We start from the raw sequence: 16,301 nt of genomic DNA on the forward strand, positions 1-16,301 counted from the left end.
ATGTATTTGTGGTTGTGGTTGTGTGTGCCGTTGTGTGTGTGGTTGTGTGTGTGGATGTGTGTGTGGTTGTGTGTGTGTGGTTGTGTGTGTGGTTGTGGTTGTGTGTGTGGTTGTGGCTGTATGTGGGTGGTTGTGTGTGTGTGGTTGTGTGTGTGTGGATAGGTGTGTGGTTGTGTGTGTGTGGTTAAGTGTGTATGTGTGTGTGTGGTTGTGTGTGTGGTTGTGTTTGTGGTTGTGTGTGGCTGTGTGTGGATGTATGTGTGGTTGTGAGTGTGGTTGTGTGTGTGGTTGTGTGTGGTTGTATTTGTGAGTATGGTTGTGTGTGTGGTTGTGTGTGGTTGTGTGTGGTTATGTGCATGGTTGTGTGTGTGGTTGTGTGTGTGGTTGTGTGTGTGTGTGGTTGTGGTTGTGTGTGTTATGTTAGTGGTTGTGTGTGTGTGTGTTGTTGTGTGTGTGTGTGGTTGTGTGTGTGTGTGTGTTAGAAAGGCGACCCCGGGGGAGGCAGAAGATGTCTGACTGACCACCCCTAGGTCCACCTCTCCTTTGAGAAGTAGCCGAGCGTTACTGAGAGGCCTCCGGAATGAGGGCCCTCTCCTAGGATCGTACAGCAGAGTAATCACAACACTACAAACGGACACCACACAGGAGGGCAAGTTCTCAAGTTTTATAGGTAGTAAAAGGATGCGGGTTCTTGGCAGTATATACAGCTGGATCGAGGGATCCGTAAAGTCTCGAAAAGGAGGGGACGAGGTAGCGGGACAGTCTAGCTTCTGGGTGCAGGAAGGGATACCCTGCGCACAGCTCTCAATCCTCGAGCTGGGGGGTTCCGAGAGGTTCGAGCCGCGGCCGTGCCAGCAGGCTTACAGGATGATTCAGCAAGGTAGGCCGCGGCAGCGCCAGCAGGCTCTCAGATGGTTCAGCAAGGTAGGCCGCGGCAGCGCCAGCAGGCTCTCAGATGGTTCAGCAAGGTAGGCCGCGGCAGCGCCAGCAGGCTCTCAGATGGTTCAGCAAGGTAGGACGCGGCAGCGCCAGCAGGCTCTCAGATGGTTCAGCAAGGTAGCCCGCGGCAGCGCCAGCAGGCTCTCGGATGGTTCAGCAAGGTAGGCCGCGGCAGCGCCAGCAGGCTCTCGGATGGTTCAGCAAGGTAGGCCGCGGCAGCGCCAGCAGGCTCTCAGGAGGTTCCGCAAGGTGGGCCGCGGCAGCGCCAGCAGGCTCTCAGATGGGCTTCGGGTCACAGGAAGGATGAGTTCATCTGGTGTCGGCCGTGACAGCGTCAGCAGGGCTTCCAGTCCAGGATACAACTGGCGTCCTACTCCGGGGCTGGCCCAGATATAGGACTGGAGTCCTTTGATGTCCGGACCCTCTCGCCTGGAGGTCAGAAGGGCCGGGGTGATGGTGTCCAGACACCCAGCAGGGGGGTGGAGCCAGCGCCCAGGGAGGCCGGAGGCCGATCGATACCAGGCGTCCGGGGGCGGCTGGAGGGCCATCGAAACTCCTCTCCCTCCGGGATCTGTCGAGTGGCCACTCGACCACCTGGGTGGATCTTGGTGCCGCGAGGTCTGGGCTTCGCCGGGGCCGAGGCTGGGGCTGAGGCCACGTGGTCGTGACGTGGTGGGCCCAAGATGGAGTCGGGCACAGCCTCGTGCTTAGGTTGTGAGGGGCCTAGGCTAGAGCCAGGCCGGTGATGGGGATCCGGGATGGTAGCCGGATCTGTGGCGTTGGGGTGTGCCGGGTCGGGCCGAAGGGGCCGCCCGAGGTCCGGAGGAGGGCTGATGTCGTCCTGGGCCCACCATGCGGGAGGGGTCGGGCCACGCCATGCGGCCGGGTCCAACACGCGTCCCCCCCAGCTGAAGGCAGGGGAGAGTCACCCATCTTCTTGGGGATTCTCCTCGCCGAGGCGGAAGAATCTGGACAGGCCGTCGGCATTGGCGTGGTCGTTGCCGGGGCGATGCTCCACGGTGAAGTCCATCCCTTGCAGAGAAATGGACCAGCGCAGCAGTTTCGGGTTTTCCCCCCGCATCTGCATCAACCACCGCAGGGGCTGGTGGTCGGTCTGGACTCGGACGTGGGTGCCGAAGAGGTAGGGCCGGAGCTTCTTGAGTGCCCACACCACGGCAAAGGCTTCCCGCTCGATGGTACTCCACCGCTGTTCTCTTGCCAGGAGGCGTCTGCTGATGAAGGCCACTGGCCGGTCGATTCCTTCGGGGCCCACTTGGGACAGGACCGCCCCGATGCCGTGTTCCGAGGCGTCGGTTTGGACTACAAACTCTCTGCTGTAGTCGGGGGCCTGGAGCACAGGGGCGGTGCACATGGCCGTCTTTAAAGTCTCAAAGGCTGTTTGGCACGCAGGAGTCCAGTGCACCTTCTGGGGTGATTTCTTGGAGGTCAGTTCCGTGAGGGGCCCCACAATGCTCCCGTAGTCTTTTATAAACCGCCGATAGTATCCGGTGAGCCCCAGGAAGGCTCGGACGGCGGTCTGGGTGATCGGGGGCTCCCAGGCCCGGATGGCGTCTATCTTGGGTTGGAGGGGAGCCACTTGGCCGCTTCCCACTTGGTGTCCCAGATAGGTCACGGACCCTTGGCCTATCTGGCACTTGCTGGCTTTGATGGTTAGTCCGGCCCGCCGGAGGGCCGTCAGGACCCTCCAGAGGTGGGACAGGTGCTCATCCCAGTGAAGGCTGTACACCGCAATGTCATCTAGATAGGCGGCGCTGTATTCCTCTAGTCCGGCCAGCACCTGGTTCACTAGTCTCTGGAAGGTGGCCGGCGCATTTTTCATGCCGAAGGGCATCACTTTGAAGTGATAGTGGCCATCTGGTGTCGAGAAGGCCGATCGCTCTTGTGCGCCAGGGGTGAGGCCGATCTGCCAATACCCCGCCGTGAGATCAAAGGTGCTGAGGTATTTGGCGGCCCCTAGGCGATCGATCAGTTCATCCGCCCTGGGGATGGGATGGGCGTCGGTCCTGGTGACTGCATTCAGTCCCCGGTAGTCAACACAGAACCGGAGTTCGGGAGCTGTTCCGGGGGAGGCAGCTTTGGGGACCAGGACAACGGGACTGGCCCAGGGACTGTTGGAGGGTTCGACTACCCCCAGGGCCAACATCTTGGCTACTTCCGATTGGATGCAGGCCCGAACCCGGTCGGGCACCCGAAAAGCTCGTTGTTTCACAGGGGGGCTGTCGCCGGTGTCTACATCGTGGACACACCACCGGGTGACCCCCGGCGTGAGGGAAAACAGATCCGCAAACTGCCCCAGCAGCTTCCGGCAGTCCTGTTGCTGCGCTGGGGTCAGGGTCGAGGAGAGCCGGACCCCTTCGAAGGAGCCGTCTGTCTCGGTGGTGTTGAGGAGATCCGGGAGTGGCTCGGAGTCGTCTTCAGCTCCGTCATCGGTCGCCAGCAGCAGGCTCAGTTCAGTGCGTGCAAAGTGTGGTTTGAGCCGGTTAGCGTGCAGAACCCGGAGGGGGTTCCTGGGGGACTCCATGTCCACCAAGTAAGTGACGGGGCTCTTGCGCTCCACCACTTTGAAGGGCCCCATCCATTTGTCCTGGAGGGCACAAGGTTCGACCGGGGACATGACCCAGACTCGCTGGCCCGGCTCGAATTCGATGGACGAGGCGTTTTGGTCATACCAGCGTTTCATGTCCTCCTGACTAGCCTCCAGGTTGGCCTCGGCCAGTTCCCTGAACCTTCGAGTCTGATTGCGGAGGGTCAGGAGGTACCGGTAGACATCCGGTGGGGCCTCTCGAACTGCTGTCTCCCAGCCTTCCTTGACCAGGCTAAGGGGGCCTCGAACCGGGTGTCCGTATAGGAGTTCAAAAGGGCTGAACCCCAGGGAATTCTGGGGTACCTCTCGGTAGGCGAACAGGAGGCAGGGCAGCAGGACGTCCCATTTGCGCTGGAGAGGCTCTTCCAGGCCCTTGATCATCCCCTTCAGTGTTCGGTTAAAGCGTTCCACTAGTCCATTTCCTTGAGGATGATACGGGGTGGTGAATTTATAGGTGACCCCGCACTGTTGCCATAGGGACCGCATATGCTTCGAGATGAAGTTGGAGCCCCGATCACTTACTACCTCTCGGGGGAAGCCGACCCGGGAGAAGATGCTCATGAGGGCTCGGCCCACCACGGGGGCTCTGATGGTTCGGAGAGGGGTGGCCTCCGGATAGCGAGTGGCATGGTCCACCAGGACTAGGATGAAGCGGTGTCCCTGCGAGGTGCGAGGGTCCAGGGGTCCTACAATGTCTATTCCTACTCGCTCGAAGGGGGTGGTCACCACGGGGAATGGCTGGAGCGGGGCTTTGACTTTCCCCCCGCTCTTCCCGCTGGCTTGACAGGTCGGGCAGGTTCGGCAGTGGTTATGCACATCGGTGAGCATTCTTGGCCAGTAGAAATGGGTCACCAGGCTGCTGTAGGTTTTGTCCTGCCCCAGGTGCCCGGCGAGGGGCACATCATGTGCTAAGTTCAGGAGGAAGTCTCTGAATCGGAGTGGTACGACCAGTACCCAGCCGGCCCCTAGCTCGGCAATCTTCTGCTCACTGTAGAGGAGCTCGTTGTCCCAGTAGACCCAGTGGGACCCCGCGGGGTCTCCCGCGGCCTGAGTAGCGGCTTGCTGTCGCATCCCCTCGAGGGAGGGGCGGGTTTTCTGCTCCTGCCGGAACTGTACTCGTGTGGGGCCCCCTTCTTGGCGCCATTGAGCGAGTTCTGGGAGGTGGTTGAGCTCGGCGAGATCTTCTTGGGCGGACCCGTGGGGGCCGGCCTCGGGGTCGGCATCCTCGGGGACGACTGGTGGCGGAGGCGCGGGCCACTCTGGCTCTTCGGTCGGCGCTTCCCCCGCTGGGGGGGAGGCTCGGGCGGACATGGAGCGGGTGGTCGCACAGACCCACTCGGGCAGGCCTAGCATCCCCAGGTGCTCTCTTCGTTCGACGCCAGCCCAGGGGGAACTTTCCAGGTGGTTCCCAAGGAGGCAGTCCACGGGGGCATCGTCGCGGACAGTTACTTTCAGCATGCCCGACACTCCTCCCCACTCGAAGGGAACGCGGGCCATCTGGCACAAAGTCTCTGAGTTGTCTGCGGACCGGACTGGGCATAGGACGTTAGGAAGGATCTGCTCGGGGGTCACCAGGTGGCAGCGGACCGCTGTCACGCTGGCTCCAGTGTCACGGAGGGCTTCGGTCCGGCGACCATTGATGGTGACCCACTGGCGGTATTTCTGGGTGTTGCCGGGGATCGGACCTCGATGCATCAGGTCGTGAGTGCCCAGGCATGCTAAGGTCATGGCGGCGGGTTCCCACTCGGGCTGTTCGGGGCTGTTGTCCTCTTCCTCGCTTCTCTCTTCACCCAGGGCAGCTGCCGCGATCTGGCGGGCGGGGGGCCCGGTGGTGCCGGGTCGCTGGTTCATCGGGCAGAGGGGGTCATTCGCATAATGACCCTGTCGCTGGCATCGGTGGCACGTAACGTTCGGCCGGGGCACCGGCCTGGCTGGGGGGGCCCCTCTCCGGCCCAGGGGTGGCGACATGGAGGTAGGGGATGACCCCTGGGGGGCGTCTCGTCCCCGGCCCTGGCCCGCTCCGCCGCCTCGGGGTCGGTGGTTCCCGGGGGATCCCCGGCCGTCCCCCACCGTGTTCCGGGGGACTCGGGTGCTCGCCCATCGGTCTGCCTCGACAGCGAGTTTTCGGGGCTCAGTCAATTTGCTGTCGAGGAGGTGCTGCCGGAGTTCGATGAAACAGTTATTGGACAGGTGTTCCCATAGAATGAGGTCGACTAACTGCTGGTAGGTGGTGACCTGGCAGCCTCTGATCCACCCCTCGAAGGCTCTGCTGTAAAAGTTCACATACTCCACCCACGTGGTACCGGGGATTTTTTTGCAGTCTCGGAATCGCTGCCGGTACATCTCGGGGGTGAATCCGTAGCGAGTGAGGAGGGCGGTTTTCATGGGTTCGTACGAGGTTCTCTCGGTATCAGGGAGCTCCAGCAGGGCGTCTCTCCCTTCGTTGATAAACTTCCCTCACAGGCCGGCGCCCCAGTCCCTGAGGGGTACTCGATGGGCGGCCATGGCGACCTCGTAGGCTCTGAACCACTGTTGGATGTCATCGCTCTTATAGTACTCCTTGACGACATCCTTGGGTATGTGCACCTTCGTGTCCACCGGGGGGGTTGGGGTCTTACCCCCGGAGGTGGCTGTCTCGTTTGCCTTGGCTTTAAGTTCCATTTCTTTGAGGACGCGCTCGTGCTCGAGCAGGAGTTTCTTCTCCTCAAGGGCTAGCTTCTTTTCTGCCAGTTGGAGTTCTTCTTGTCGGAGTCGGGCCAAATCCAACTCGTGGAGCCGGATCCTTTCTCGTTCTCGGGCGTCTTCGTGGGAGAGGCCCGCGTCTGGGTTTGCGGGTCTCCCTCCCGCTGGGTTCACCTCAGCCTCCGGACCTCCGTTCGGGCTCGGGTTATCTTCACTCGGAGGTGGCGCCTCGCCGGCGTCCACCCAGGCCTGCAGGGCCGATTTAAAATCTTCTTTGGTGCTTAAGCCAGTGGTAGCGATGCCTAGGTTTTTGCAGAATTGCTTTAACTCCTTGTGACTGTAGTCTTCCATTTTTTCTTTCTGGAATTATGTGCTCATGGTTGCAGTGGGTTTGTCTGGGTAGCGGGTGAATCACTCTCTGTACGATCTGCGTGGCTCGGATCCCAGCGCTTGCCACCAATGTTAGAAAGGCGCCCCCGGGGGAGGCAGAAGATGTCTGACTGACCACCCCTAGGTCCACCTCTCCTTTGAGAAGTAGCCGAGCGTTACTGAGAGGCCTCCGGAATGAGGGCCCTCTCCTAGGATCGTACAGCAGAGTAATCACAACACTACAAACGGACACCACACAGGAGGGCAAGTTCTCAAGTTTTATAGGTAGTAAAAGGATGCGGGTTCTTGGCAGTATATACAGCTGGATCGAGGGATCCGTAAAGTCTCGAAAAGGAGGGGACGAGGTAGCGGGACGGTCTAGCTTCTGGGTGCAGGAAGGGATACCCTGCGCACAGCTCTCAATCCTCGAGCTGGGGCGCTCCGAGAGGTTCGAGCCGCGGCCGTGCCAGCAGGCTTACAGGATGATTCAGCAAGGTAGGCCGCGGCAGCGCCAGCAGGCTCTCAGATGGTTCAGCAAGGTAGGCCGCGGCAGCGCCAGCAGGCTCTCAGATGGTTCAGCAAGGTAGGCCGCGGCAGCGCCAGCAGGCTCTCAGATGGTTCAGCAAGGTAGGCCGCGGCAGCGCCAGCAGGCTCTCGGATGGTTCAGCAAGGTAGGCCGCGGCAGCGCCAGCAGGCTCTCGGATGGTTCAGCAAGGTAGGCCGCGGCAGCACCAGCAGGCTCTCAGGAGGTTCCGTAAGGTGGGCCGCGGCAGCGCCAGCAAGCTCTCAGATGGGCTTCGGGTCACAGGAAGGATGAGTTCATCTGGTGTCGGCCGTGACAGCGTCAGCAGGGCTTCCAGTCCAGGATACAACTGGCGTCCTACTCCGGGGCTGGCCCAGATATAGGACTGGAGTCCTTTGATGTCCGGACCCTCTCGCCTGGAGGTCAGAAGGGCCGGGGTGATGGTGTCCAGACACCCAGCAGGGGGGTGGAGCCAGCGCCCAGGGAGGCCGGAGGCCGATCGATACCAGGCGTCCGGGGGCGGCTGGAGGGCCATCGAAACTCCTCTCCCTCCGGGATCTGTCGAGTGGCCACTCGACCACCTGGGTGGATCTTGGTGCCGCGAGGTCTGGGCTTCGCCGGGGCCGAGGCTGGGGCTGAGGCCACGTGGTCATGACATGGTGGGCCCAAGATGGAGTCGGGCACAGCCTCGTGCTTAGGTTGTGAGGGGCCTAGGCTAGAGCCAGGCCGGTGATGGGGATCCGGGATGGTAGCCGGATCTGTGGCGTTGGGGTGTGCCGGGTCGGGCCGAAGGGGCCGCCCGAGGTCCGGAGGAGGGCTGATGTCGTCCTGGGCCCGCCATGCGGGAGGGGTCGGGCCACGCCATGCGGCCGGGTCCAACAGTGTGGTTATGGTTGTGTGTGGTTGTGTATGTTATGTTATGTTAAAATTATTTTTAGAGCGAACTCCCCCAAGTTTTCCTTCATTTGTGCTCATTTTTATCGACCCCCTGATAATATTCCCCTGTTCCCTCAACTCTTTGGTGAATTAATTTCCCAGTTAGTCATCAATCATGCCAGGATCATTATCCTTGGTGATTTCGACTACAGGCCCTCTGATACTCCCGAGAGTGCCATCTCGGTCGAGTTCACGGACTCTCTACTAGACATGAATTTCATGCAACGTGTGGTTGTGTGTGTGTGGTTGTGTATGTGTGGTTGTGTGTGTGGTTGTGTGTGTGGTTGTGTGTGTGGTTGTTTGTGTGGTTGTGTGTGTGGTTGTGTGTGTGTGGTTGTGTGTGTATATGGTTATGTGTGTGTGGTTATGTGTTTGGTTTGGTGTGGTTGTGAGTGGTTGTGTGTGTGGTTGTGGTTGTGTGTGTGGTTGTGGTTGTGTGTGTTTGGTTGTGATTGTGTGTGTCATGTTTGTGGTTGGGTGTGTGGTTGTGTGTGTGTGTGGTTTTGTGTGTGGTTTTGTGTGTGGTTGTGATTGTGTGTGGTTGTGGCTGTGTGTATGGTTGTGGTCTTGTGTGTGGTTGTGTGATTGTGTGATTGTGTGTGTGTGGTTGTGCGTGTGTGTGTGGTTGTGTGTGTGTGGTTGTGGTTGTGGTTGTGGTTGTGTGGTTGTGTGTGTGGTTTGGTGTGGTTGTGTGGTTGTGTGTGGTTGTGTGTGGTTTTGTGGTTGGGTGTGGTTGTGTGTGTGGTTGTGTGGTTGGATGTGGTTGTGTGTGTGTGTACGGTTATGGGTGTGGTTGTGTGTGTAGGGTTGTGTGTGTGGTTGTGTGGTTGTGTGTGGGTGTGTGTGGGTGTGGTTGTGGGTATTACAGTGGCATTATCAAGAACAGATTCATATTTCAGGCACCGACACAGAACAGTAAGATCTGGCTAAGATGTCAAATTAGGAATGGAACAATGTGAACCTGCCTCTCACAGTCGGGCTTTTGAATGTATAAACAATTGAGCCATTTTGAAAAGAAACTCCTGGAATATTTCAACATTTGAAACATGGTAGAAGGTTGGTTTAAAGGATTACTAGGTTAAAGGTTCTCCAGACCACCTCGTTATGAGAGCGGACCCCTGCTCCTGTTCCCAGAGGAAACCTTCAGTGATGCATATTTCTAATCGAGCCTAAATTACAGTTTCACATTCCTCTGTAATACCTCTTTGGCAGGTAAACAAGAAAACATTCTCACAGCTACTGAACTGCCACCCTTACTTTGAAGCCCTTATTACAAGCCTGGTGGGTGCGCCACTTAGGAAGAATGGACGCCTTCATCTCAGAGGGTGTGTTACCTGTCCATCACCATTTAGTTGTATCTTTGTGATGAAGCCAATGAAGGAAATGATCCACAGAGGAATCAAGATGAAATAAGACAGGATTTAATCTCTAAATTCTTACACCTAGTCCCTGCATTGTATCAGTCCAAACAGTTCATACCATTACAAAATTCTCGTATGTTCTATTTATTTGGAAAATACTTGTTAATTAGTTTGTCTTGGACACCCACAAATACACACACATAGATAAAAAAAACACTATGCATGGATGTCTTCTAACAATCTAGATTATAGCTTTTTTTAGAGGGAGAAAGAATTTTCAGCAAGTCCTCTAATAGTCTGTCACCATTGATTATGATAAATTGAAGATATTATCAAAAAATAACATGCTTCCTAATCATGTCCCATGGCTTTCACCCCAGCTCTATGACACTTTCCCCTGGCTGATGAAGCATCTTCCAGGACCTCATAATAATATCTTTAAAGGCAATGCCCTTGTGGAAGAATTCGTGAAGAAGGAAATCAAAAGTCACAAAGAGAATGGAGTGTCTGAAGAGCCCCAGGACTTGATTGATTTCTACCAAACTAAAATATCACAAGTGAGTATTTGATGCTGTTACATTGATTGATCAGTTCTGGCTCTGATAAAGTGCTCTAGCATATGGGAAACACAAGTGGCCATAAGGTAGGACATCACACAAAGGGGATTTTTATGACTGTTTGCTCATGTGAGTGAGCAGTTTCCAGGATGCATTCTGTGTAACAGTTGGCTTTATGATCTTCTTGTTCAATTATTTTATAATAGATGCCACAGCAATCAATAAAGAAAATGGATTAAAAACAGACTCTGTGTTGACCTTATGAAATCAAACTACATTTACTCCATATCTGCAGTTAACCCTCCTACTGAATCAAAGTCATGTTGTTCTGCACCATTTTCAAAACCTGCAGATGCATTAGCCAGGAATAGCTATTGTATCTAACTATCATCGGGTATAACCTACAATTGGGAAATTAACTTAATATTGGTTTGTTATTGCACAAACATTTGCATGTTCAGTACCAAGCTGTATTCCCCTTTTAAATTCCGAAACTTATTACCTACTAAAATTCCACAGGAAATATAAACGTTGTTTCTCCCAGTAATGTTTGGATGTAAGTCCATATTCCTTCTTATTCTGATCACTGTGCAAACAGGGTTTTGTGCACTCATCGTTATCATCCGGGTCCTATAATGTGAGGCTTAATTTCAGTTGAAAAAGAAGATTGAGGCACAAGATTTAGAGCTCCCTCCTGCTTTGTAACTCTGGCATAACTTCAGTCCCTCCCTTATAAACCAACTAAACAGATATTTTCCAGAAGGGCTTCACTCAGCTCCAAATCAAATGTATGAATTTCTCTATAGCATGAAACTCAGCCACAAGCCTCAGTAAAGTTAGCAATCTTCCCTCTGTCCCTAAAGGATCATTCTGCAAACAAAGCCCCCACAACCCATTGATAACCTAGAATCCTTGCATTGATGGTATAGCTTTTAAAAGGGACTGAAGGCTAATATATTTGGCACTTTGTAGAATAAACCTAAATCAACACGTGTTATTGATCACCACTTTGATTGATTTTATCATTCTCTCTTCCTTTTCCTCTTTCATAACTGGCCTGACTAGTTAGATTTCTCTTTTACTGAGAAAGATATTGCTTTACCCATCTCTTCCTGGGATGAAGTCATACGTTCTACTTATTTCTCCCATTGACGAAGACCGTGTTGACTTCCTTTCCACTCAAGACAGAGGTCAATTAATCTCACCAATAACTAATGCAGACATAGGCCCTCAATAATATTCATAATCCAACCATGTATGAGTAGACAATCTAACTCTCCACCAACCTTCAATACCTAATGTGATCTAAACCTACTTTCAAATCAAATCTGTAATTTTACTCATCATCATTAGAAGATACTGGTCTTCTTACACAGAAATGCGTTCCAGAATTTGATGCATTCATTTTCATCAATTCTATTTTATGAACAACGCTAAGCACTTTTATATCACCCATTAGTCCTCAAGGAGGCCTAGCTTCACAATATGTCATGCTCTCTCTATATTTCGTATCTGGTGAATGTGAATTTTTTTATTGCATCCAGGACTCCAAAGATGTCACCTCTACGTTTGATGAGCGTAACATGATCCGCCTTGTGGCTGAACTTTTTGGAGGTGGGACAGAACCCACCACCACCACTCTACGGTGGGCACTCCTCTACCTGGTGAATCGACCAGAAATCCAAGGTGAGATCTAGGATAGATACAACAAGTTTTTTTTTATACACTATACAATTTGAATTTAGAAGTCAAAGGAATTACCAAATTAAATATGTTTATCTGGGGTACAGAACATTCCACAAAGAGATAAATGTTTCATTCACTGTCCTAAGCCAAGGGTTGAGTTCAGACTGCATGCCACAAGTGCAACAGCTGCTCAAAACAAGCACCACTCGCAAATATCCCCATTGATAGACTATAATTGGCACGTTTACAAAAACAATCACTGATGCCAATTCATCAAAATACCAGGTGTGTCAGAAATGATATCACCTAACCTTGAAACCTCCTCCATTTACATCACAGAATGTTACATCATATGACCTTTGATGGCATTGCTGCAGCAGGCCATTGACACTGGTGTAGTCAGAATGAGTAACATCAGTAAAAAAAATACAAGCAGTGTAAGATTTAATAAAAAAATATGTGAAGGGAAGTCAAGCAACTTTATTATATTTATAAATAAACGTTGTTGAAATCAGAACGATACCTTGTGTATCTAATAGTACCTCACAAGGGCTTGTCCTCATTTTAAGATAAGTCAAGATTTCTATAAAGATGTATTGTCTGTGCAACCAAAAATCAATAATAGGCTACTATTTTCCAAAATGGCATTGATTTGTACCGGCGAGATAAATCGTCTCAAAACAAAAAAAGCAACTGTCTGCATAAAGGCTTCTTCAGCATCCGGTCACATATTAGACCTCGTTGCGCCATATATAACTATGTGGCACAAAAGGGGGTGGTGATGGACAGAGCATCTGAACCAATCAAACACTCACACCCAGTCAACAGATCTGGGTTTAATCCATCACCGTTCTTTAGCCAACTCTGCCACCCCAGTTCAGACATGGCCATATGCAAATCAGTCTGACCCTGTGCCTCATGGGAACAGTCCAGCCCGAACTGCCAAGCCATGCCTTCCCTGGACCAGAAACAAGCTTCCGAGGACCGGTTTCTGGCATTTCAGCCATCTTCAGCCCGGCTTGCTTGAATCCAGTGGCAAAATGAGCAAGGGACTCACGTCTGAGCATACCCTGCCAACTTATGGCAAACAAAGTGGTACAAAACGGGGTGGTGATGGACGGAGCATCTGAACAAATCAAACACTCTCACCCAGTCAAGAGATCTGGGTTTAATCCATCACCGTTCTTTAGCCCACTCTAACACCCCAGTTCGACTTGGCCATATGTAAATCAGTCTGACCCTGTGCCTCATGGGAACAGTCCAGCCCAAACTGCCAAGCCATGCCTTCCCTGGACCGGAAAAAATCTTCCGAGGACCGGTTTCTGGCATTACAGCCGCCTTCAGCTCGGCTTGCTTCAAACCAGTGGCAAAGTGCGAAGGGACTCACGTCTGAGCATACCCTGCAAACTTATGGCGAACAAGTGGTACAAAAGGGGGTGGTGATGGACACCACATCTGACCCAATCAAAAACTCATACCCAGTCAACAGATCTGGGTTTAATCCATCACCGTTCTTAGCCCACTCTGCCACACCAGTTCAAACATGGCCAAATGCAAATCAGTCTGGCCCTGTGCCTCATGGGAACAGTCCAGCCCAAACTGCCAAGCCATGCCTTCCCGGGACTGGAAACAAGCTTCCGAGGACCGGTTTCTGAAATTTCAGCCGTCTTCAGCTCGGCTTGCTTGAATCCAGTGGCAAAGTGAGCAAGGGACTCACGTCTGAGCATACCCTGCAAACTCATGGCAAACAAAGTGGTACAAAAGGGGGTGGTGATGGACGGAGCATCTGAACCAATCAAACACTCACACCCAGTCAACAGATCTGGTTTTAATCCATCACCGTTCTTTAGCCCACTCTGCCACCCTAGTTCAGACATGGCCATATGCAAATCAGACTGACCCTGTGCCTCATGGGAACAGTCCAGCCCGAACTGCCAAGCCATGCCTTCCCTTAACAGGAAACAAGCTTCCCAGGACTGATTTCTGGCATTTCAGCCGTCTTCAGCCCGGCTTGCCTTAATCCAGTGGCAAAGTGAGCAAGGGACTCACGTCTGAGCATACCCTGCCAACTTATGGCAAACAAAGTGGTACAAAACGGGGTGGTGATGGACGGAGCATCTGAACAAATCAAACACTCTCACCCAGTCAAGAGATCTGGGTTTAATCCATCACCGTTCTTTAGCCCACTCTAACACCCCAGTTCAGACTTGGCCATATGTAAATCAGTCTGACCCTGTGCCTCATGGGAACAGTCCAGCCCAAACTGCCAAGCCATGCCTTCCCTGGACCGGAAAAAATCTTCCGAGGACCGGTTTCTGGCATTACAGCCGCCTTCAGCTCTGCTTGCTTCAAACCAGTGGCAAAGTGCGAAGGGACTCACGTCTGAGCATACCCTGCAAACTTATGGCGAACAAGTGGTACAAAAGGGGGTGGTGATGGACACCACATCTGACCCAATCAAACACTCATACCCAGTCAACAGATCTGGGTTTAATCCATCACCGTTCTTTAGCCCACTCTGCCACACCAGTTCAAACATGGCCAAATGCAAATCAGTCTGGCCCTGTGCCTCATGGGAACAGTCCAGCTCAAACTGCCCAGCCATGCCTTCCCTGGACCAGAAACAAGCTTCCGAGGACCGGTTTCTGGCATTTCAGCCGTCTTCAGCCCGGCTTGCTTGAATCCAGTGGCAAAGTGAGCAAGGGACTCACGTCTGAGCATACCCTGCCAACTTATGGCGAACAAAGTGGTACAAAAGGGGGTGGTGATGGACGGAGCATTTGAACGAATCAAACACTCACACCCAGTCAACAGATCTGGGTTTAATCCATCACTGTACTTTAACCCACTTTGCCACCCCAGTTCAGACATGGCCATATGCAAATCAGTCTGACCCTGTGCCTCATGGGAACAGTCCAGCCCGAACTGCCAAGCCATGCCTTCCCTGGACCAGAAACAAGCTTCCGAGGACCGGTTTCTGGCATTTCAGCCATCTTCAGCCCGGCTTGCTTGAATCCAGTGGCAAAGTGAGCAAGGGACTCACGTCTGCGCATACCCTGCCAACTTATGGCAAACAAAGTGGTACAAAACGGGGTGGTGATGGACGGAGCATCTGAACAAATCAAACACTCTCACCCAGTCAAGAGATCTGAGTTTAATCCATCACCGTTCTTTAGCCCACTCTAACACCCCAGTTCAGACATGGCCATATGTAAATCAGTCTGACCCTGTGCCTCATGGGAACAGTCCAGCCCAAAATGCCAAGCCATGCCTTCCCTGGACCGGACAAAATCTTCCGAGGACCGGTTTCTGGCATTTCAGCCGCCTTCAGCACGGCTTGCTTCAAACCAGTGGCAAAGTGAGCAAGGGACTCACGTCTGAGCATACCCTGCAAACTTATGGCGAACAAGTGGTACAAAAGGGGGTGGTGATGTACACCGCATCTGACCCAATCAAACACTCACACCCAGTCAACAGATCTGGGTTTAATCCATCACCGTTCTTTAGCCCACTCTGCCGCCCCACTTCAGACATGGCCTTATGCAAATCAATCTGACCCTGTGCCTCATAGGAACAGTCCAGCCCAAACTGCCAAGCCATGCCTTCCCGGGACTGGAAACAAGCTTCCGAGGACCGGTTTCTGGCATTACAGCCGCCTTCAGCTCGGCTTGCTTCAAACCAGTGGCAAAGTGCGAAGGGACTCACGTCTGAGCATACCCTGCAAACTCATGGCAAACAAAGTGGTACAAAAGGGGGTGGTGATGGACACCACATCTGACCCATCCAAACACTCATACCCAGTCAACAGATCTGGGTTTAATCCATCACCGTTCTTTAGCCCACTCTGCCACACCAGTTCAAACATGGCCAAATGCAAATCAGTCTGGCCCTGTGCCTCATGGGAACAGTCCAGCTCAAACTGCCCCGCCATGCCTTCCCTGGACCGGAAACAAGCTTCCGAGGACCGGTTTCTGGCATTTCAGCCGTCTTCAGCCCGGCTTGCTTGAATCCAGTGGCAAAGTGAGCAAGGGACTCACGTCTGAGCATACCCTGCCAACTTATGGCGAACAAAGTGGTACAAAAGGGGGTGGTGATGGACGGAGCATCTGAACCAATCAAACACTCACACCCAGTCAACAGATCTGGGTTTAATCCATCACCGTTCTTTAGCCCACTCTGCCGCCCCAGTTCAGACATGGCCTTATGCAAATCAATCTGACCCTGTGCCTCATGGGAACAGTCCAGCCCAAACTGCCAAGCCATGCCTTCCCGGGACTGGAAACAAGCTTCCGAGGACCGGTTTCTGAAATTTCAGCCATCTTCAGCTCGGCTTGCTTGAATCCAGTGGCAAAGTGAGCAAGGGACTCACGTCTGAGCATACCCTGCAAACTCATGGCAAACAAAGTGGTACAAAAGGGGGTGGTGATGGACGGAGCATCTGAACCAATCAAACACTCACACCCAGTCAACAGATCTGGTTTTAATCCATCACCGTTCTTTAGCCCACTCTGCCACCCTAGTTCAGACATGGCCATATGCAAATCAGACTGACCCTGTGCCTCATGGGAACAGTCCAGCCCGAACTGCCAAGCCATGCCTTCCCTTAACAGTAAACAAGCTTCCCAGGACTGATTTCTGGCATT

The 16,301-nt window shown here is 53.3% G+C and overlaps 1 pseudogene across 1 annotated transcript in view; it reads left to right on the forward strand.

The window, feature by feature from the left end:
• Positions 1 to 16,301, forward strand: part of LOC144791043 (cytochrome P450 2J2-like) — a 155,355-nt pseudogene that overhangs the window by 33,977 nt on the left and 105,077 nt on the right. The window contains exons 5-6 of the transcript XR_013602282.1: positions 9,796 to 9,972; positions 11,517 to 11,658. The product of XR_013602282.1 is annotated as a cytochrome P450 2J2-like (transcript). The remainder of the gene's footprint in view (positions 1 to 9,795; positions 9,973 to 11,516; positions 11,659 to 16,301) is intronic.

This window comes from Lissotriton helveticus, chromosome 11 (assembly GCF_964261635.1).
Source record: "Lissotriton helveticus chromosome 11, aLisHel1.1, whole genome shotgun sequence".
In the NCBI taxonomy this organism is placed as follows: domain Eukaryota; kingdom Metazoa; phylum Chordata; class Amphibia; order Caudata; family Salamandridae; genus Lissotriton; species Lissotriton helveticus.